The sequence below is a fragment of the Aquarana catesbeiana genome, linkage group LG04, assembly GCF_042186555.1.
Source record: "Aquarana catesbeiana isolate 2022-GZ linkage group LG04, ASM4218655v1, whole genome shotgun sequence".
Classification (NCBI taxonomy): Eukaryota; Metazoa; Chordata; class Amphibia; order Anura; family Ranidae; genus Aquarana; species Aquarana catesbeiana.
The window spans coordinates 383,098,222-383,121,529 of NC_133327.1; positions in this window are offsets into that span (position 1 = coordinate 383,098,222).

Below are 23,308 nucleotides of genomic sequence, written 5' to 3' on the forward strand. Positions count from 1 at the left end.
TGTCCTCTGATCCAGTTTGTGTACAGTGGTGTGATTACATTGGCATTTAAACTATTCTCTGAAGATTAGCAAAAAGATGGCTGTGATTTGTTTATATGTAGGGATGAGCCAAACACCCCCAGGTTTGGTTCACACCAGAACTTGCGAACAGGCAAAAAATTTGTGTGAACACCGTTAAAGTCTAGGGACACGAACATGGAAAATCAAAAGTGCTCATTAAAGGCTTATTTGCAAGTTATTGTCATAAAAAATGTTTGGGGACCCGGGTCCTGCCCCAGAAAGTTTTCAGGAGCAGTGATTTTAATAATGCTTAAAGTGAAACAATAAATTTAAAAAAATGGCGTAGGGGGCCCCCACAAAATTCATACCAGACCCTTATCCCAGCATGCAACCTGGCAGGCCGCAGGAAAAGGGGGGGGACAAGAGAGCACATCAACATGGGGAGGATGCTTTGGGGTCTGGTGAGGGTCTGCGGATGGGGGGCTTATCGCAATCTGGAAGCCCCTTTAACTTTAACATAATGTTTGGTATTTGGCAAACGGTCGAACACCCAATGTTCGAGTCGAACTTATGTTTGACTGGAACGTCAGGCTCATCCCTATTTATATGTAATCAACTTCAATAAAATGGCGGCCAATATATCCCTAAGAAGGAAAAATGGCTGCTATATACTTAAGCCAATAGGCTTCAAGAAAATGGCCATGGATCTAATGGATTACAATAAGGTGTTTAAGGATGCCTGGTCTGCTCGCAGCTATCCCCTTGCGAAGTCGCATGATGGTGATGTAACACATGGGACATGAGCGGAGGCAGACGTGGGACCGGAAGTGATGTATGCAGAAGTGCATTGCTATACTCGTGTATGTTTTTATGCAAAACTGCAAATTTTTAAAGTGTAAGTGCAATTTTAATTGTAATAAATTGATTACTAAGCATTACTACTTTATGGAAGCCTTTATTTTTTTTCTACACTATGGGCAAGGCAAATTCGGCAGCATGAATATAGGAAAACATTAAAGGCACCTATCCCGATACATACATACCGGACCATTGGGAGATATTCTGAGAGGGTCTGTAGTAGACAGAGGAAATTAGAGGACCAGCATTCCTGGCGGATAATTTTTATATGTTAGCTTACAAGTGGATTGGAGGTGAGATTTCTCAGAGCACAGTGACGAGGGTGTCTGCATTTGGCACAAAAGTAATATTCTTCACAGGTGTTGGGAAGTTTATATCACAAAGAAAAATGCATACTCTTATAAGAGGCTAATTAAACTAATTGTAGAAGTACCCTCTTGAGGGCTGCTGAGTGTTGTAGTCCGTCTGTCACCCTGCCCAGCCAGGCACAAAGTTCTCATTCACCCTCAGGCAGAAAACCAGTCCTTGAACTTTGTTTTGCATTTTTATTGAGGGGAATAAACTTGGATGGGAGTGGGATATTCATGAGATACCAAAAATGATTGCAGAAAAATAAACATGGGACCGACTATATACACCTCCTGTATATACAACTCCAGTCTTTAACTCCAGCACATCACTTGCTTGCAGACTATCTCTCCTCAACACCTCCAGCACATCACTTACTTGTACTTTCCGGACCAGCCAGCACTGATTTGTAGGCCTGACACCGGCTCAGCCAGGCCTAAGGTGAATGCCCTTTGAAGGCAAGGACCACGTGTCCCTTTAGGGTAGCAAAATTATAGTAGTCCTTAGTGCTGGCTGTCCATGTGGCTACTGAGTCCAGTATCACATCTTCAGGGCCAGCCAGCAATCATGGCTGCAGCTGCCTTTCTCCACTGCCCGTGACACCCCAGTCCACTCCACTAGCTCTGCACCCATCACAGACTGCACTCTCCCAGTCCTCTCAGGCATGCCTCCCCACTCCTCTCCTGACTGTGTGTCACTCACCAGCCCTCTTGTTGCTCCACTCCTGGAGACTTTGCCTGGCAGTGATTTCCCGCTGTCCTCTCTTGCTCCCGTGCCCCCTGTCCAGGACACCTCTGTGTGTTGTGAGAAGGGTCCTGTCCACACCCAAGCCCCAGGCCCAAGGTCACCCTCCCCAGACTGGGGAACTCCCTCAAAGGCCCTGACAGCCTAACACTTCATCTCCAGCTTCCATTCAAACAACTCCTCCCCAGCTGGGCTGACAGTAGGTATTTAAGGAGGCCTACACCCTGCTAATCCAGATTGGGGATTGGTCAGGGCTCCTTAGAACACCCAGACAGCACTGCCTCCCCTCTCCTCCTTCCCTTTCAGAAAACACTAAAACATTTTGGAAAGAAGTGGGAGGTCTTGTTGATGCGGCCTGTTAGTCACCCAGCTCTACTCTGAGTCACCCCCAACCCAGATCAAAACACACCCAGGCTTGGCTACCAGCCAAGTTTGGAAATTTACCTACACTCACAAAAAAAATACACTATCCTTCTAGCACACTAGAGGGTGATACACAAAGTTTTCTTTGTTGGATGCATATATTATTTCAGTAAACATGGGATTGTGGGCATGCGTGCGGGCTCGGGATCGGACATGCAGTGAGTGAGCTCTGTGCACCACCGGCTCAACACAGCAACAACAGCGGGCAGAGGCAGAGCTAGAGAGTGCTAAGCGATGATGCAGCAGCGGGGATCCGGACAGCCAAAAAAACAAAAATATAAACAGGACGAATGGAGTGGAGCAGTGCGCCACCTCTTGTCCCTGGAAAGACAAGAGACACGAGGAGGCCCGGGCCCTTCTCAGCTCCTATCACCTTCACCTTCATCCAGATATGAGCAGCAGATGGAGGCAATGTGGGACCCATTCTCCTCACAATCCTCTGGAGAGCAAGACACTGACCAGCGGGGTGAGTCATTTACACTGTCCCCCTCCCCTGCTAATCCTCTATGCGCTGCTGAGGCTGCAGATTCCCCGGCATCTTCTATGGACAGAAATATGGCTGAAATGGCCAATTTGCTGTTTAGCCCTGAACAAGACGAACATAACCCTCCACAGGCTCCATATGCCGGGGACGCAGTCTCCACCATGCTCCAGCAAGAGCTATCCAAATAAAGGTATTTGCGCTGTGCTTGATAATATAACATGAGAATAATACCAAAAATCACTTATAAATAAATATCAAACAAAGTGAATATATCTTTCTACACGATAACTTTCTATGTGCAATGTGCATACAATCATATACAATATATATATATATATATATATATATATATATATATATATATATATATGCCAAACAATTCTAAGTGCACATATAATTATACCAATAAATATATTAATCCAGTGATGAGCTAAAAAAACATGCAGCATCTCGCATAAAGTGCAACATGCAAGAAAAGTATCAAATTGCATAAAAGTGCCCAGTGCGTCTTAAACACAATTGATATAATCTGTGTTTAGTGAAATCCTTATAATAGTGTCCAAGAAATGTCCAAATTAAATGTGCATCTGTATCCAACGGAAATATCAAGACATTCTCATCCCTCACTTATGCGCCTACTTCAATGACATCTGTAGGGGTAAATGCATCCCAGCTCATGAAAATATGACATATATACATGTCATACTGAAACCGGGGAAAGACCATGGAGATTGCTCCAATTACCGCCCAATATCCTTGAAAAATGTGGACTTAAAAATAATGTCCAAAATATTGGCTTGTAGACTGAATTCTTTTCTTGCACGTTACAGTACATACATCCCGATCAAGCAGGATTCATTCCTGGCCGCCAGAAGGCTGACCAGACCAGAAGAATAATAGACATTATTTCAGCTGTCCGTTCAGAATGGGATGGGAAGGGGCCTAGATGAGGCATGTTGCTATCTTTAGATATTCAGAAGACCTTTGATTCCTCATCATGGGACTACCTCTTCTATGTCTTATCTAGATATAGATTTGGTCTGCGGTTTTTGTCGACTATAAAAGCCCTGTACAGTTCCCCTACAACGTCTTTAAATATTAATGGATATTCATCCAAATCCTTTCCAATTCAAAGGGAGACTCGCCAGGGCTGCCCACTATCACCTTTATTGTTTGTACTGGCTATAGAACCGTTAGCTATCAAAATCCGCCAGTGCCCAGACATAAAAGGGATAGAATGTGGGGACAGGGAACATAAATGCGCATTTTTTGCGGACGAAATCCTACTGATGGTCTCCATGCTCATCACCACCCTTCCCAATCTCTATGGCATACTACAGCCCTTCTCACAGCTCTCTGGCCTCTCAAATAATCAGGAAAAATCCAGAGCGCTAAACATCTCCCTACCGGATGGGATAATGAAAGCCCTCCAATTTTCATATAAGTTGGTTTGGGAACCTGTAACTCTCTCCTATCTAGGTCTAACTCCCTCTATACACACTCGTATTTCCAAAATTACCCTGCACTCTATAAGTGCCTAACGGCAGACTTGATTAACTGGCAGATCCATCCTCCATCGTGGTTCGGTAGACTACACTCTATAAAGACGAATATCCTTCCCAGGATTCTGTGCCTTTTTCGCACTTTGCCTATTGCCCTGGTCAGAACAGATTTATTAACTTTTCAAAGAAACCTCTTTCAGTTTCTCTGGGGTGACAAGAGGCCTAGGGTGAATAGACACACATTATATACCCCAAAAATGAAGGGTGGTCTGGGAGCCCCTAATCTGCTCAAATATTTCTATGCTGCTCAACTATCCCAGCTTATCAAGTTCCATTCCTCTCAGCCTCACTCATTGTGGATGCATATAGAATCACATTCATGTCCATCCAAATTGATATCCCATACCAAGTGGATACCGGCTTGGGACCGACCTGCAATTTTTTCTCTCTCCCTATCATTAAGCATTTGGGACAGACTAACTAAATCTCATTTGTTTAAGTCTCCGTACGGAACATTGGCCCCTTTGTTGCAAAACAAAGATTTCACCCCGGGCCTCACTCCTCATAACTTCAACTGGTTGACCAATAAAGGTCTCCTGCGCATTGCAAACATTTGTGATCACAAGGGCATGTTAACTAAACAGACCCTAATAGATAAATATCAGATGCCAGATTCTGAACAATATCGGTATATTCAACTGAAACACTTTATCTTGCAATAGCGATCTGACCACTATGTCGCCCATGGAATATCTATGTCTAGATATTAGATTGTAAGCTCTAATGAGCAAGGCTCTCTGATTCCTCCTGTATTGAATTGTATTGTTATTGTACTGTCTGCCCTAATGTTTTAAAGCGCTGCATAAACTGTCGGCGCTATATAAATCCTGTATAATAATAATAATAATAATGTCATAAATATGATAAAACTAAAGGTCGTATTTCTGAATTGTATACTATCTTAACGCATACTTCAGTAAAACAAGATTACATGATCAAATGGGAGCAAGACCTCCAAGAAAACCTCAAAATAGAGGAGTGGCAATCGATTGCCCAAGCAGTTTCCAAATCACTTAATACCACCTCTATTATAGAGGCAAACTGTAAGGTCCTTTTAAGATGGCACATGGTGCTGACCAGACTGGCTGCATATGTCCCGGGAGCTTCACCAAAGTGCTTTCGAGGTTGTGGGCACGATGGAATAATATACCATATATTGTGGCAATGCCCCAAGGTACGACAATTTTGGATAAGACAAAAGTGGGGGAAGATGGTATTTGCGCTGTGATGAAGGGGGGGGAAGCTACAAAGATGACTACAGTGGCAAAGTGAACTAAAAAAGCAGAAACGGGCCAATGCATGAATGGATCCTACATGCTAAAAGAACATGGTGGGGATGCAGTGCAGTGCAACGTAGCTGATCAACATAAATATAATGTTGCAGGCAGACAAAGCCTAATATATAAAGGTAATTGTGAAACAGTGACTGCTTGAATATAGCAAAGCAAAAATGCATATACTAACACAAATAGGATGAATAATGACACAATGCAAAAAAAAATATATATATATATATATGTGGGCTAGTGCCCCATTAGCAAAAACGTGCCAAATCCTGGTGAACTACAAGTGACAAATCCCTAGGACAAACATGAATATTAGTTCTATCATCCAGTCCAAAAAACAAAAACAGGAGACGAGCTTGGCGCTCGTAGTTACTACACACTGCAGCATTGTTTTAAATGTAAGTTGATTGGACTTGTTTTATTAAATAAATATACCTTTTATATGGGATCACGCTATGTGCGTCTCTTTCCCCCTCACACTCTACATCACTACTCTACCTGACGTACACTGAGGAGAGAGGCACGGGGACATATTCCAGTTTCCAGGCACGGGGACAGATTCCAGATTAATACCCCTGGAGGCGTACGAGCTCAGTGCTCATGGATTGATGCCCACACCCACTTCATGAAAGTCTTCCCCCACTTTTGTCTTATTTGTCCTGCCTTGGATCAGTACTTAGGTGTTGCAGCAGTGTCCTTTTAGCGTACCCCCGCCCCCCCCCCCGACAGCGCAGGAGTTTCCACTTTCACACAATTTTGGATAAGGGTTTACAACTTTATTTTTACCCTTACCCAAAACCACCTCATTAAATCCCCTAAACATGCCCTGTTGGAGCTTAAAGTCGATGAGGCCTCGAAAAACTAGAGAGGCTCCTCACTTTCATATTTATTTCTACCAGAATCACTATAGCCATAAATTGGAAGTCAGATGCCATCCTATTTGACCAACTTAAGCGCAAGCTCTCCTGGCTCATTATAAATGAAAGGCTCTCGGCAGTCTTGAATGACAAAATAAAGGCGTTTAACCACTTCCCGCCCGCCCACGTCATATGACGTCCTGGGCTTTGGGCGGGTATATCTGAATGATGCCTGTAGTTACAGACATCATTCAGATTTTGCTGGTTTCAGCCGGCGAATCTCTACACCATAGGAATGATCATAGTGGCCGTTCCACCGCTTGATCGTTCCTATGGGAGGCGAGAGGGGACGTCCCCCCCTCCCGCCGCCCTCCGGTGCTTGCTCCGACTCACCGTTATGATCGGTGAGGCGGAGAGCGGATCCGCCGGCGCTGGATGTAGATCATAGAGATTTCCGGCGGACCAGATGGTCGCCGGAGTCTCTATGATCATCGGAGGCCGGGCGCGATGTTATGACGTCACGCCCGGCCACTCCATTCAAAAAAACGGCGCCACTTCGGCTGGGAAGCAGTGATCATTTTTTTTTTTTTTTAATTTCAGGCTTCCCAGCCTAGTGGTGAGATATGGGGTCTTGTTGACCCCATATCTCACTATTAAGAGGACCTGTCATGTTATATTCCTATTACAAGGGATGTTTACATTCCTTGTAATAGGAATAAAAGTGATCAAAAATGTTTTTTTTTCAAAAAAGTGTCAAAATAAAAAAAAAAATCTAATTATTAATAAAAAAAATTTTAAAGCGCCGCTGTCCCCGTGTGCTCGCACGCAGAAGCGAACGCATACGTTAGTCCCGCCCACATATGAAAACGGTGTTCAAACCATATATGTGAGGTATCACCGCGAACGTTGGAGCGAGAGCAATCATTTTGTCACTAGACCTCCTCTGTAACTCAAAACATGTAACCAGTAAAAAAATTTCAATCGTCGCCTATGGGGATTTTTAAGTACCGAACATTGGCGCCATTCTACGAGCGTGTGCAATTTTGAAGCGTGACATGTTAGGTATCTATTTACTCGGCGTAACTTCATCTTTCACAATATGCAAAAACATTGGGCTAACTTTACTGTTTTGTTTTTTTTAAAAACACAAAACTGTTTTTTTCCCCAAAAAAAGTGTTCGAAAAATTCCTGCGCAAATACCGTGTGAGATAAAAAGTTGCAACAACCGCCATTGTATTTTCTAGGGTCTTTGCTAAAAAAACATATATAATGTTTGGGGGTTCTATGTAATTTTCTAGCAAAAAAATGATGATTTTTACATGTAGGAGAGAAGTGTCAGAATTGGCCTGGTAAGGAAGTGGTTAAAAAAGTATGGGGTCTGTGGATCAGTTATCTGACTGGAGACCCCCGTACAGCTCCGGTTTGAGGAGACTTTGAACCGCACAGACCAGAGCTTGGGGTCTTCCCTTCCTTTCCCCTTCCCCCGTCTCTTTTCGGCCCTTTCTTCTCCCCACTTTACATTTTCTTTGTTTAACAAGAAGCTTAATGAGTACCATCTAGGTGCCAATAGAAAATGATCCAATGTCTTTTCTTCGACAAACGAACATCCGGTACTGTGCAATTGATATCATGTTTAAATATTTTGCTATTGTTTTTACACCTAATGTGAAAACGTTAATAAAAACATTGAAACGAAACATGGGATTGTGGAAAAAAGATATTAATTTGTAGAAAATATTCCTTTTTATTATAGCACATGTCTTTGTTTTTGGATTAAGACTACGCATAAAATTTCACATATTTTTTGTTTATTACATGTATAAGAGTAGCGCAGCATCACTTGATTTAATTTACACTAATGAGCACTAACATACATACTGATATGAATTAGTGAATTAGTGGATTAGTGAAATTGAGAGTTCTTACTTCCCAGCGAAAATCAGGGAATAATGAAAAAATGTTTTTTTGTGAAGTGCATTGATCTTAACAGAGAAGGTGAAACGAATGTGTTTTTGGCAGTTGGTAGGTGCAATGGGCTTCAAATGGCTCCAGTTGAAGGGAAGACCCTTCAGCTTTCCTGGACCTCTTCTTGAGCCAAAAAGTTGCTATTTATTAGCCCCATTGTTAACACTAATTAAAGCAGAGTTCCGCACTATTTAGCAACCACGGCCCCACTGGTAGCTGATCCCTTTGCCATTAATCTTTGGATATTTTTTTATTTTTATTGGTTTTATTTAAATAACCTTTTTTTGTTTAACCACCTCGATACTGGGCACTTTCACCCCCTTCCTGCTCAAGCCATTTTTCAGCGCTGTCGCACTTTGGATGACAATTGCATGGTCATGCAACGCTGTACCCAAATTAAATTGTTATCATTTTTTCCCCACAAATAGAGCTTTCTTTTGGTCGTATTTGGTCACCTCTGCGTTTTTTATTTCTTGCGCTATAAACAAAAGAAGAGGGACAAGTTTGAAAAAACACAATATTTTTTACTTTTTGCTATAATAAATATCCATTTTTTTAAAACAAATTTTTTCCTCAGTTTAGGCCGATATGTATTCTTCTGCATATTTTTGGTAAAAAAAAAATCGTAATAAGTTTATATTGATTGGTTTGCGCAAAAGTTATAGCGTCTACAAAATAGGGGATAGATTTATAGCATTTTTATTATTTTTTTTACTAGTAATGGCAGCGATCTGCAATTTTTATCATGACTGCGATATTGCGGCGGACATATCGGACACTTTTGACACATTTTTGGGACCATTCACATTTATACAGCGATCCGTGCTATGAAAAAGCATTGATTACTGTGTAAATGTGACTGGCAGGGAAGGGGTTAACACTAGGGGGTGATCGAGGGGTTAAATGAGTGTCCTGGGAGTGATTCTAACTGTGGGGGGAGGGGACTGACTGGGGAAGGTGACCGATTGGTGTCCCTATGTACAAGGGACACACCATCGGTCTCCTCTCCTCTGACAGGACGTGGATCTGTGTGTTTACACACACAGATCCATGGTCCTGCTTAGTTACTGGGCAATCACGGGTGCACGGCAGACATTGTGGCCACCGGGCACACGCATTGGGTTCCCAGTGACGCGGCGGGCGCGCGCACCCCCTAGTGGCCCAGGAAGGCGATCAGGTCATATGAATGAGAGCCCAGAATGAGAGCTGTCTCATCCCGCCATCATATGACAGTGGGCGGGCAGCTAGTGGTTAAAAATCTGTTACCTCCGGTCCACCTCCTTGTAACAAGGTACGTCATTTCAGCTTTCCCATTGGCTCCAGGGATCTCAGTGTCATCAATCTCAGGAGTCAATGGGCATCCTCCGCTTCTGGCATTGCGTTATTTCAAAACCAGAAATGATGGCATGCCATGCAGCACTTCCTTCCTTCTGGGTTGTGTTGATTGACAGGTTGCCATAACAACGGAGTGGGAACTTCCACCGCCACCACCATTACTACGGTAACCTGCAATCAACACAGTGCCTCAGTGTGTCCTGACTGCGCATGTGCAAAATTGGAGATGCATGCTGGGTAGCCAGTGCACAAAATCTCTGAAGCAAGTATGAGTGGGCTTCAGATGCCCATAGTAAGAATGGCCACTGTCTGTATACCAGGGACGCTGTGAGTACATGAAGATTTATAAGCCACATCAATGATTACATGGTAAACAATATCCACTTTCAATTGTATTAGCAAAAAAAAAAATCAAGGGGTGCTTTTAAAAAAAAAAATGTCAAGAAATGTCAAGGAGACTGAAACTCCGCTTTAAGTATGGAGCAGTGGAGAGGGAGGGTGGGTTAGTTGAACTCTTGGCAGTGGGGGCAAGAGGGTAAGTAAATTTGTTTCTTGCATTTAATATTAAATTAAGTGAAGTACCTGATTTTGGCACAGTTTCAGCATTTATCCTTACAAATCAATCCTTGATTGTACCCACTTAATATTTTATAGATTTTCTTGCTTAGCAGGAGTGTAAATGAGAATTACAAAAAGAACTACACTAAAACCAGTTCCTTTGGCATTCTGTACCTTCATGTTTTTTCTCTGAGAAATGCATGAGATTTATTATGGCCACTAATAGTCTTCACAGCTGAAACATAACTCCATGCCATTTTTCTGTGGAGACACCAGGCAATCTAAGTTTATGTAGGGTGTAGTTACATAGACAAAGTCATAAATACATCACACTTAAGTGAACTGAAAGCCGTGTTGGAATTACAAATATTAATAGTGTGCATAGTTTAAAAATAATACTGGGCTTTTATGATTTGGATTTCCAAAGACCTGAAGGTTGCCATCCCAAAGACAAAATTTAGAGAATCATAATCCAGAATCCAGAAACCTAATCCATGTAGAAATCAGACAGTAATGTCCCATCAAATATGACCATAGTCTATAAACTTTTTATTAGTAATGTCTATAATTTATCCTCAATGCAAAGATCCTGCAGTATATTGTATAAGCAGTTACAGATATAGATAATAGTAATATCCAATGTTAAAGCAACCATTTTAAAATAATAAATAAAAAATGGCCTGCCATATGAGATGTAAGGTATAAGGTAATAGCAATCATGCTGATCACACCTGTATTGTGGAGAAATCCTCAATTGAAAAAACCCTTGAATACAACATGGGGGACGGGAGAGGCAAGTATTAAACAATTTTGTTGCAGGGATCAAGGTTTTTAAACCATGTATTTTACTTGACTACATTTTCACCTAAAGCATCAAAACCACTTAACTCATTCTATTACTATAAGTCTATCCATCATATGTATACCTGCACTAGGTATAACAGCTGACACACAAGGGTTGTCAGGGGTTGATTTACTAAAGGCAAAATGTTGTGAACTTTGCAAATGCAGTTGTACTCTGCAGATGGAGGAGGGAAGGGAGAGAGAGGCGCCAAGGAGGAAGGCGGTGTGGCTAGCCTCCAAAATGTGTTCCAATTGGCTGTTCCATCCTATGGGTTGACAGATGGTTACAGGCTTGTGACAGCTCGCTCATCAGCGTCCTCTCTTATCCAACTACCGTAGCCGCCGCCCCGGCGAGGAATGAAGAGTGACCACATGATCCAGTACGGGATCACTTTCTGAGCTCCCTCCAGTCCCAGACCTTCACATTTGACACCCCCATGAGTGGAACTTGTTATTGTTTTTCAATTTGTTTCTATAAACTGTGCTAGACCAGTGATCGCCTGGCGCCTCTCTCTCCCTTCCCTCCTCTGTTCCAGACCCTAGTACAGGAGACCACAGCAAGCTTCATCATTATTGACTTTATTTTAACCCTTACTATTTATTGGGACTGAGCACCTTGCTTTTAAATATTTTTTCGGGACATTTGTAATTTGACATTCCAGGATAGCGCTGAAAATTTTTGTTTGTCCTTGGTCTTCACTATGCAAATGCAGTTGCTCCTAAGCTTAGTAATTGATGGGAAGCTCTGCTGGCTTACATCATCCAATGATGTGCAAGCAAACATGCTTTTTCTTATTTTTCTTGCATATGATTGGGTATTATTTGTAAAGTGAAGCTTTACCTCATTTTCTAGGCTCTGAAGCAACTGCTTTTGCAGAGTACAACTGCACTTGAAAAGTGCACAGTCTATTTGTGTTTAGTAAATCAACCCCAGTGTGTTAGAGGCAGCAGTGCCTTAGATTCAGGCAGCAGGTATACAACTATGTAGGCACAGCAGTTTTTCAAGAGGAATTTTAGGATAAAAGGTACATTTTTCAGTGTACTACTTTGGCACAATTAAGATATATAGTATCTCACAAAAGTGAGTACACCCCTCACATTTTTGTAAATATTTTATTCTATCTTTTCATGTGACAACACTGAAGAAATGATGCTTTGCTACAATGTAAAGTAGTGAGTGTACAGCTTGTATAACAGTGTAAATTTGCTGTTCCCTCAAAATAACTCAACACATAGCCATTAATGTCTAAACCGCTGGCAACAAAAGTGAGTACAACCCTAAGTGAAAATGTCCAAATTGGGCCCAAAGTGTAAATTTTTTGTGTGGCCACCATTATTTTCCAGCACTGCCTTAACCCTCTTGGCCATGGAGTTCACCAGAGCTTCACAGGTTGCCACTGGAGTCCTCTTCCACTCCTCTAAGACCACATCAGAGATATGGGGGATGTTACAGACCTTGCGCTCCTCCACCTTCCGTTTGAGGATGGCCCAAAGATGCTCAATAGGGTTTAGGTCTGGAAACATGCTTGGCCAGTCCATCACCTTTACCCTCAGCTTCTTTAGCAAGGTAGTGGTCGTCTTGGAGGTGTGTTTGGGTTGTTTTCATGTTGGAATACTGCCCTGCGGCTTAGTCTCCGAAGGGAGGGAATCATGCTCCGCTTCAGTATGTCACAGTACATGTTGGCATTCGTGGTTCCCTCAGTGAACTGTAGCTCCCCAGTGCCAGCAGCACTCATGCAGCCCCATGCAGACCATGACACTCCCACCACCATGCTTGACTCTAGGCAAGACACACTTGTCTTTGTACTCCTCACCTGCTTGCCACCACACAGGCTTGACACCATCTGAACCAAATAAGTCTTGGTCTAATCAGTGGACACAGGCTGCATGATGGGCACAGGCTGCATGGTGGACACAGGCTGCATAGTAGACACAGGCTGCATGGTGGGCATAGGCTGCATAGTGGACACAGACTGCATGGTGGGCACAGGCTGCATAGTGGACCCAGGCTGCATGGTGGACACAGGCTTCAGAGTGGACACAGGCTGCATTGGTGGACACATGCTGCATTGGTGGACACAGGCTGCATTGGTGGACACAGGCTACATTGGTGGGCACAGGCAGTCTGCATTAGTGGGCACAGGCAGGCTGCATTGGGACTGCTCATGGGACTCGTAGTTTTACAGCAGCTGGAAGGACGTCAGTTTGAGACTCCTGCTCTAAATGATATCACTTCAAAACTAGTAGCAATAATAAGTGTGTACATAAATCCCCAAAAACTCAACAGTGTTCCAGAATGAGCTGAAATTGATACAAAGTAATCCTGTGTCCAAAAAGAAAAAAGAAATGTAGCAGGTTCTTTCTTTACTCTAGTGTGCTGATGACAAAGCATCTACCCATAGAGCTCCAATATAAACACCAATTGCTGTCCTCGACCCACATGGATCTGCCATGATCTGATATTACCACACTTCACAAATATGGCCATTGCACTTATGAGATCCCAGAAAGATGAAAGCTGCCTCTCCAGTCACAGACCTGTCTTCTGATGTTTACATGTAATTTCTCCACCAGCGAGCATACAAAGGAAGAGGCCATACATAGTGTGATACTGTATGGTTAAAAACCTTTTAATAACACAAAACCATTATACTCACATTTAAATTGTACAACTAAGCATCCGAAATGTCCCCCAGAGGACCACAACAGTGAGTATTGAGCACTCCCGTTTGTGTCTCACACACAGCCGGCTGCACTGTGAGATGAGACACTGCCCGATGCTCAGCTGAATGCTGCCGATCAACACACACAAAGCCTGGCTTTGCACTAATGCATTTCATCTGTCTGATTACTTCTTCCAGAGGGTGATTTTCGTATTTGTGATTTTCTTGTTGACTGTTATCCTATCTGTAATGTCAAAAAAATAGAATAAAAATAAAAATCACTATTTGGAAAATAATGTCTTACACAAATAATAAGTGTAGAATGTCCTATACCTTTAGATTTTTAACTGTGACCAAAACTAAATTTACAGGTGCCACTCAAAACTCTACCAGGTCCTCTTATGTAGCAACGGCTTGAAGTGCAGACAAGGACAGAGCTTGTCCCAGCTCTAGGCATCTAATGGAAAAGGGCAAAAGTCCTGGAGGTCACACATCTCTACAAAACCCCCGTAAGAAGGTATATAACAGCCTCAGCCCAGGCTCCAACCAAGCCACATCCTCAACATGTTTCACTCTGCCCATGGAGCTTAGCCTAAGCTTCATGGGTGGAGTGAAATGTGTTGGAAAGGTGGCCTGGTTGGTGCCTAGGCTGAAGCTGTCATACACCTTCTTACAGGGTTTTGCGGAGATTTGAGACTTCCAGAACTTTTCCTTTATATTTTTAACAAAGTGTTCATAAAATGTAAAGCCAAGTGCCAAGTACAGTAAATCACAGCAACAAGAGTGCTTTGCACTTACCACCTTTCTTCTTGTATGAGTGAACACACCTTATTAAAGTGAATGTTTGTTTTTTTGTTTGAATAATAAACATGTTATACTTACCCGCTCTGTACAATGGTATTGAACAGAGCAGCCCTGAACCTTCCTCTGGGGTCCACCCCGATTCTTTGGGCTCCTCCTATTCTGTGTCCCCCCCCCCCCCCATAGCAAGCTGCTTGCTATGGAGGCAGACATGCAGGCTTGCTCCTGAGCTGGGATATGTGTGTCCATGGACACAACAAAGCAAGGTTTGAGCCCTCCCCCGCTCCCTCCTCTCAGGATCTGATTGACAGCAGCAGGAGGCACAGGGACCCACTGGGTGGTCCCTGTGAGGAGCAAGAGAGAACAGTGATGCTGCTCTTGGACACGACGCTGGATCAAAAAAGGAGCCAGGTAAGTATTTTTTGGGGGAGTGCTGTGGGAAGCTGATATTGGAATTTTGTTTTACCTTAAACCACTTTAAGCAATGCAAATGTTAAACATTTAATTATTTAAATACAGCAAAATTATTTGTATAACATTTATTGGACTTAAAAACACATTACCACAAAGATCATATACCAGCATGTGAACTTTGGGGATTGCGATATTAAAGTACTATTGTCTCACTCTGGATGCTTCAAGAGGATTCATGATAAGACCTAACAATATATCTAATTATCTATAAATGCAAGCAAGATTGCATTTGAGATATGCCATCTTTGTTTAAGGTTCAGGAAACAGTTAAAATATAATGTTGCGTACACACGGTCGGACTTTTCGTCTACAAAAGTCCGACAGCCCGTCCGACAGAGTTTCGACAGACTTTTGGCGGACTTGCGGTAGACTTTCTAACGAACGGACTTGCCTACATACGATCACACAAAAGTAGTACGCGGTGACGTACACCAAGTCCGACGAGACACTGGAAACTGAATATCTTTTCCAAGGTTTTAATAAAGAGTAACTGAAGGAAGTAGCAGGAAAGAGGTAGAAGAAGAGTTGCAGGGAAGTTCAAATACCTTTTCTTAGTGTAGTATTACGAATTGGAATCTTGTAGATGAACGTACTCTCCTTTTAGAGTTGAATCTTTGCCCGCCCGGATAGGTTTCTCTCACTAACCTAGCAGCTGATACGCAGCACGAACAAAAGTCTCTGCCACAGACTTGAATGTAATAGAAACCCTTACGATCCTCTGCCACAGGATGTAATGGTTTACGATGAATAGCAAACACAGCACTAGAATCTTTAAGCCGACCCGGCAGTACTAATGCGGTAGGTTAACTTTAGGATGCGTCCTCCAACTGAGTCACCAGGCCCCTCTCCAGACCAGCGCTCTGCATGATCCTTCCATGATGGGTCCTCCGCTGGGATCTTCTCAGTTGTCCAGCTTCCTCCCGTAGGACAGACAGCACAGGACCATTCCTTCCCCGCTGTGGTAGGCCCCAGACAGGCTTCTGGGCCCACCCACATGCTGCAGCAACGTGGTCCTCCCGGTCGGAGGACCACAAGGTAGTACTCCTAACACATACCTGTCGGCCAGGAGGGCCAGCAGGTGGAACTCCCATAATGGAACTCGGAGGACCACCTCCACTGAGTTATCTCCGGGACAGGGGAGCACTTATACACTTTAACGTGTTGCCTTTCCAACACCGAGCCATGGCGACAATGACACCCACAGGCACAGTGCGAAACTACATGCAACACAGCCAAACTGGAACAGAGGCTAAATCTGACTATGTATGAACAGGTAACCCACTAAATTTACCTATAAACGGTAGTTTGAAAAATCTACCAGCACTACATATATATATATATATATATATATATATATATATATATATATATATATATATATATAGAACGTCAGGGGAGGGCGACGCAGGCGGAGTTTCACACATGCGCAGTATATAAAGAGAGGTATTACGCATTTGTCGTATGTACGTTCTGTGCGTAGAGACAAGGGGTAGAGAATATGAGTTAAAATAGAACGTCAGGGGTGGGCAACGCAGGCAGAGTTTCACACATGCGCAGTGCCTAAAAATTGTTAGTACGCATGTGTCGTACGTACGTTCTGTGCGCAGAGACAAGGGGGCTGAAAATATGCGTAAAGAAAGAACGTCAGGGGCGGGCAAAGCAGGCGGAGTTTCATGCATGCGCAGTGTATAAAACGTTATTAAATATTGTGTCGTATGTACGTTCTGTGCTTAGATGATAGTGGACCGGGATGCTATAAACGAAGCTAATTTAAAATTTTGAAATTTGTAAAAAACTTTGTAGCAAGCAGCCTATATGGCTTGACAGATTGATGAGGCCTATGTTGGGATAAGATGATGAGGGTTTAGCAGAAAATAAGTGTTTTTTGTCTTGTGTCTTTATCTTTTACAGAAATTCTGAATGCTAAATTTAAGGTGCCTGAATTTCTGTCTGCTTTTATTGATCAGTACAGGGAGATGAGGAATCTGTGGGAGGTCAAACACCCTCAATATTATCTAAAGCATGTAAGGAAGTCAACGCTGGAGAGACTTCTGACATTTGTCCAGACGTACATCCCAGAAGCAACGATGGAGATGTTGTTATCGAAAATTGGGATCTTGAGGAACATGTATAAGAGGGAGCATAACAAGATCCAGAATTCCCTGAGATCAGGAGCATCAGCAGATGATGTACAGTATATGTACCCAGGCTGTGGTACTACCATAAACTACGTTTTCTTGATGACCAGACTGAAGCCAGGGCATCACTTTCAACCCTTCCCTCCACCCTTTCCTCCACCCTTCCATGCACTCTTCCATGCACCCTTCCCTCCACCCCAGCAGAGGCTGATGAGGACCAAGCTGGGTCTTCCATCCTGGAAGAACCGGATGTGACCATCTGGAGTCAGGTAAATTAATTAAAAAAATATTTAGTGTCCTAATATTAATGATGTTAACTAGATATTATAATTGATTAAAAGAATTTTATCCTAAAAATGATGTATACATATCAATTGACAGTAGTGGCCAAATATGTTTGTCACCTGCTTTAAAGAATGATGGTGTCAGATTCCTAGACTCTTTTATTACTAGATGTATTAACATTGAATTTGCAAGTCATGAGAAGCAAATTGTGTGTCATTGATGAACCAAAAACAAACAACTAAAACTATGTCCCTTTTTATACACAGGATGAGGTCAGCCAGGAGGAAAGTGGGGAAAGTGGCAGGCAGGAGGAGGACGGACCCTGTGTCATCCAGAAGGAGGCTGGCCCAGTGTCAGGCAGGAGGTGGCCGGACCCAGTGTCATCCAGGAGGAGGGTGGACCCAGTGTCAGGCAGGAGGTGGCTGGGCCCAGTAGGAGCCTGACCTAATCCCAAGTGGCTCCCCTCCGCCTTCCTACAAAAAGGGCCAGGAAGGGGACGGTGACACAGGAGGCATCCCTGTGCCTCATGAGAGAGGCCACAAATATTTTGAAGAGCCCCCCCGAAGCTGAAGAGGCCTATGGGTGTTATTTAGCCAGCAGGCTGCTTCAAATGGAGTGGGGCCAACGCCTCATTTGTGAAAAACTGTTTGCTGAAACTATACACAAGGGACTGAAGGGCGAGCTAACTGCCAACACACAAATAAATGAGGCAGCCCCCCCTCCTCCTCCTCCTTCTCCTCCTGCCAAAACTCAACCACCAGAGCCAAAGCCTCCAAGGAAGGCTGCAGGGAAGGGTGCAGGGCAGCGTGGAGGGAAGGCTGCAGGGAAGAGAAGAAAATGATGACCTGGGTTCAGTCTGGTCTGACAGAAGACGCAGGCTGGTGTAGTACCACAGCCTGGGGACATCTATGCCATCTGCTGATGCTCTTGATCTCTGGGATTCCTGGACCAGATTGTACTCCCTCTTATATGGACTCCTCAAGATCCCAATTTTCTTTTCCACAGACTTTTGCCAGCGTTGACTTCCTCTTTATTTTCTTTTTACCATAAATAAATGAATATTTTAGTTTATGAAAAAGACTTTATGTGTTTTAATTAACATAATTGATTTAGAGACAATGTTAAATTAACAAGGGACAACAACCTCCTTGAGGTTGCAAAAACACAACAAAAAAATATAATGTTCTAGTGGTAACTTTTAGAAAAAAAAAAAATATAACCAAAAAAGGTTCCTTGTGTTAACTTTATATACAAAGAAAAAATCAAAAACAAAAAAAAAATGGTTCTTTGTGGTAACTTAACCAAAAAAAAGAAAAATAACATAAAAAAAATGTATTTGTGTTAAATTTAAGAACTACAAAAATCAAAAAAAAATGGTTCTTTGTGGTAAATTTACAAACCCCAAAAATTAAATAATGTAGATAAAGAGAAAATAATTTCGACAATAATCATAAAAAAAAATCTTGATGAAATCTAAAATAAAAGATGACTCCCAAAAAAAAAAAAAACAATTAAACATTAGTATGAAGATATGGCTTTTAAAAAAAATACTATATCATTCATGAGATCAAAGAGAAATAATCCAGAAATCAGTTTGGGAGAACTCTGTGTGAATAGGAACAGCAAAACATCTTCGTTCTTATAGCATTATTAAAGAAGACATTAATGCGCTGCATTCAACGATCACAGAATTTACAGCGTGAGGAATGTGCTACCTACAATACGAACACTAGTTTTACTAGACTGAGTGCTTCCGTTTAGTTTTTGCTTCTGAGCATGCGTCGTTTTTTTGTCCGCCAAACTAGCATACAGACGAGCGGATTTCTGGGTCCGCCTGATTTACGACGTAAAGATTTGAAGCAAGTTCCAAATCTAAAGTCCGTCAGATTTGCGGCTGGAAAAGTCCGCTGAAAGTCCGGGGAAGCCCACACACGATCGGATTGTTCGCCGGATTTGGTCCGTCAGCGTCCGGCGGACTTTTGTAGCCGAAAAGTCCGACCGTGTGTACGCAGCATAAGAGATTAAAAACAAGTTAGCAATTTCCTAAAAAAAACATGTAAGTATCCTAAAATTTCCAAGCAATCTACCTTGACTTATGTAAACATTTTAATAAACCATGAATACTCATTGAAAACAGTATGAAAATCAGTTAGCTGAGGCTACCAAGGTGGTTTATGATAAGATCTATTATAATATAAATGAGGAGACTGCCTGCAGGTTAGCCTGAATTTGTAGGAGGAGTCAGGCTGTACTTAAACCCACCCTCCTCTTCCTATGTCCTGTTGGCCTTCCCTCTAGTATGATGCTTCTGGACAATTATGCGCCATTTCCGGTCATCAGCGCCAAGAGGAAGGCTCTCGGTTGCTCTCTACTCGTAGGGACAGATATTGTTCAGTTGGCAGGGTCCATGGGTGGGCTAGAAGCTGCTGTTTTAGCTGCTTGGTCCGGTTGGGGGGGAGTTAAAAGGGGGGAGCCTGCTCCTCGTGCCTATCCAGGGGGGTTACTTTCACGTTAGGGGCTTTTTTAGGGGGGTGTCGGCATACAGTAAAGGTGAGGGGGGTAGGGGGGGTCTGGTGTCTGCCTCATCGGGGTGGGCAAGCGGGTGCACCAGAGCCAGCCACAGTGGGTTAGCAGGTTAGGCTCAGGACTGGCTTCATACAGCATGGGCACTTTCCCTGCACCGCAGTTCCTCTATACAGAGATTCAGTGCTTGGGACATGCAGTTATTGCTCAACTACATGAGAAAACGTTTGTTGCATCTGGTGGTTTCGCTCGTGTGTTCATGTTTTGATTTACTAGTATGCCATGTTCAGCAGTCATCTTAGGTTAGCTCCACATGTTAATTTTTCACACGTCTGTCATATATTTTTCTTTAGGACACTGATAGGAGTGTGTACACATTCTGCCAATCTGTTTTCAATTCAGAAGTGCTCAGTAAGTGGCATGTGTCCAAGTTTCTTACAGTCTGGGTTCACAAGTTTCACTTATATTGTTGGTACACAGGTTTTCCTTTGGCGTCGGTCGCTTAGGGTAAGGTTGGGGTTGGACCTTAGGCAGGATGGTATGGCATGGTAGGTTTGGTTGGGGCTCATGCCCTTTAGAACTGTCAATTCCCACATTGTTCATGGCCACGTGAGGGGGGGGGTTGCTGTTAGGTCATCAGCACAGGGCTCATTGCCACAGTCATGGGGTAGTCTTTTTCTTTAGTTGGGATGTTGGGGCAGCACGGATTGCACCATCGGCACGACCGTATCCCTCCACGTCACGTGGGGTTGGCCAGTGGAGGGCACCTGCCAGGGGTAACTAGGTATCTCACAGGTTGGTGGCCAGGGCATTCGTTACGTCCGGTCTGGTCTTCCTCCATTTTAAGGTCACTCACTGGGTTATATGTTAGTCATGCGATTTGTTAACCTGAGGATGTTTTATTTCCTACCTGAGTTTATACAGCCACGCTTCATTTTAAGTGTTAGCTCTGGTATGTTTGTTCCTCTTTTCCTGCAGTCGTTTTTTCTGCTTAACAACAAGGGTCTCGAGGTATCATTCTTCCGGTTCAGTCCAGCTCAGGTAGTTGTTTGTTGGGTCATTTTATATCGGCTGTTTTAGCACATACAGTCAGGTCCATAGATATTGGGACATCAACACAATTCTAATCTTTTTGGCTCTATACCACCACCACAATGAATTTGAAAAGAAATGAACAAGATGTGCTTTAACTGCAAACTTTCAGCTTTAATTTGAGAGTATTTACATCCAAATCAGGTGAACGGTGTAGGAATTACAACAGTTTGTATATGTGCCTCCCACTTTTTAAGGGACCAAAAGTAATGGGACAAATGGCTGCTCAGCTGTTCCATGGCCAGGTGTGTGTTATACCCTCATTATCCCATTTATAAGGAGCAGATAAAAGGTCCAGAGTTCATTTCAAGTGTGCTATTTGCATTTGGAATATGTTGCTGTCAACTCTCAATATGAGATCAAAAGAGCTGTCACTATCAGTGAAGTAAGCCATCATTAGGCTGAAAAAACAAAACAAACCCATCAGAGAGATAGCAAAAACATTAGGTGTGGCCAAATCAACTGTTTGAAACATCCTTAAAAAGAAAGAACGCACCGGTGAGCTCAGCAACACCAAAAGACCACGGAAAACAACTGTGGTGGATGACCAAAGAATTCTTTCCCTGGTGAAGAAAACACCCTTCACAACAGTTGGCCAGATCAAGAACACTCTCCAGGAGGTAGGTGTATGTGTGTCAAAGTCAACAATCAAGAGAAGACTTCACCAGAGTGAATACCGAGGGTTCACCACAAGATGTAAACCATTGGTGAGCCTCAAAAACAGGAAGGCCAGATTAGAGTTTGCCAAACGACATCTAAAAAAGCCTTCACAGTTCTGGGACAACATCCTATGGACAGATGAGACCAAGATCAACTTGTACCAGAGTGATGGGAAGAGAAGAGTATGGAGAAGGAAAGGAACTGCTCATGATCCAAAGCATACCACCTCATCAGTGAAGCATGGTGGTGGTAGTGTCATGGCATGGGCATGTATGGCTGCCAATGGAACTGGTTCTCTTGTATTTATTGATGATGTGACTGCTGACAAAAGCAGCAGGATGAATTCTGAAGTGTTTCGGGCAATATTATCTGCTCATATTCAGCAAAATGCTTCACAACTCATTGGACGGTGCTTCACAGTGCAGATGGACAATGACCCGAGGCATACTGAGAAAGCAACCAAAGAGTTTTTTAAGGGAAAGAAGTGGAATGTTATGCAATGGCCAAGTCAATCACCTGACCTGAATCCGATTGAGCATGCATTTCACTTGCTGAAGACAAAACTGAAGGGAAAATGCCCCAAGAACAGGCAGAAACTGAAGACAGTTGCAGTAGAGGCCTGGCAGAGCATCACCAGGGATGAAACCCAGCGTCTGGTGATGTCTATGCGTTCCAGACTTCAGGCTGTAATTGACTGCAAAGGATTTGCAACCAAGTATTAAAAAGTGAAAGCTTGATGGATGATTGTTAATCTGTCCCATTACTTTTGGCCCCTTAAAAAGTGGGAGGCACATATACAAACTGTTGTAATTCCTACACCATTCACCTGATTTGGATGTAAATACCCTCAAATTAAAGCTGGAAGTCTGCAGTTAAAGCACATCTTGTTTGTTTCATTTCAAATCCATTGTGGTGGTGTATAGTGCTAAAAAGATTAGAATTGTGTCAATGTCCCAATATTTATGGACCTGACTGTACATGGGTGGTGGTCCTTTTAAGCCTCACGAGTCATACCACTGCGGGGTCACCCATCACGTTTATGGGTATTTACGGGTTGAGATGTTTCATTTCCTAATTGACTTATGCAGTGGCAAGTCTCCTCATCCGTTTCTCATATATTCATGTTACGTTCATGCATCTCGACATTTCACCACTCATTACAAATTCCCTGACACATCTTCAGGGTTTTTGTGGGTGCAAATTACGTATTTTGGCCTGCTATTCTTCAGGTTGCTCGGTCTCTGTTTCAGGGGTCTGACACATTTTCAGTCCCGCTCATACGTTATATTTCAGGATGGGCATCGGTCGCCAGGCGCAGGCCTGGTACGTTTAGGATGTAGTATTCACAGTTAAAGGTAAGTCATGATTGCTTTAGCATTGTTCACTTCATCGTACGTTGCCCTCACGCT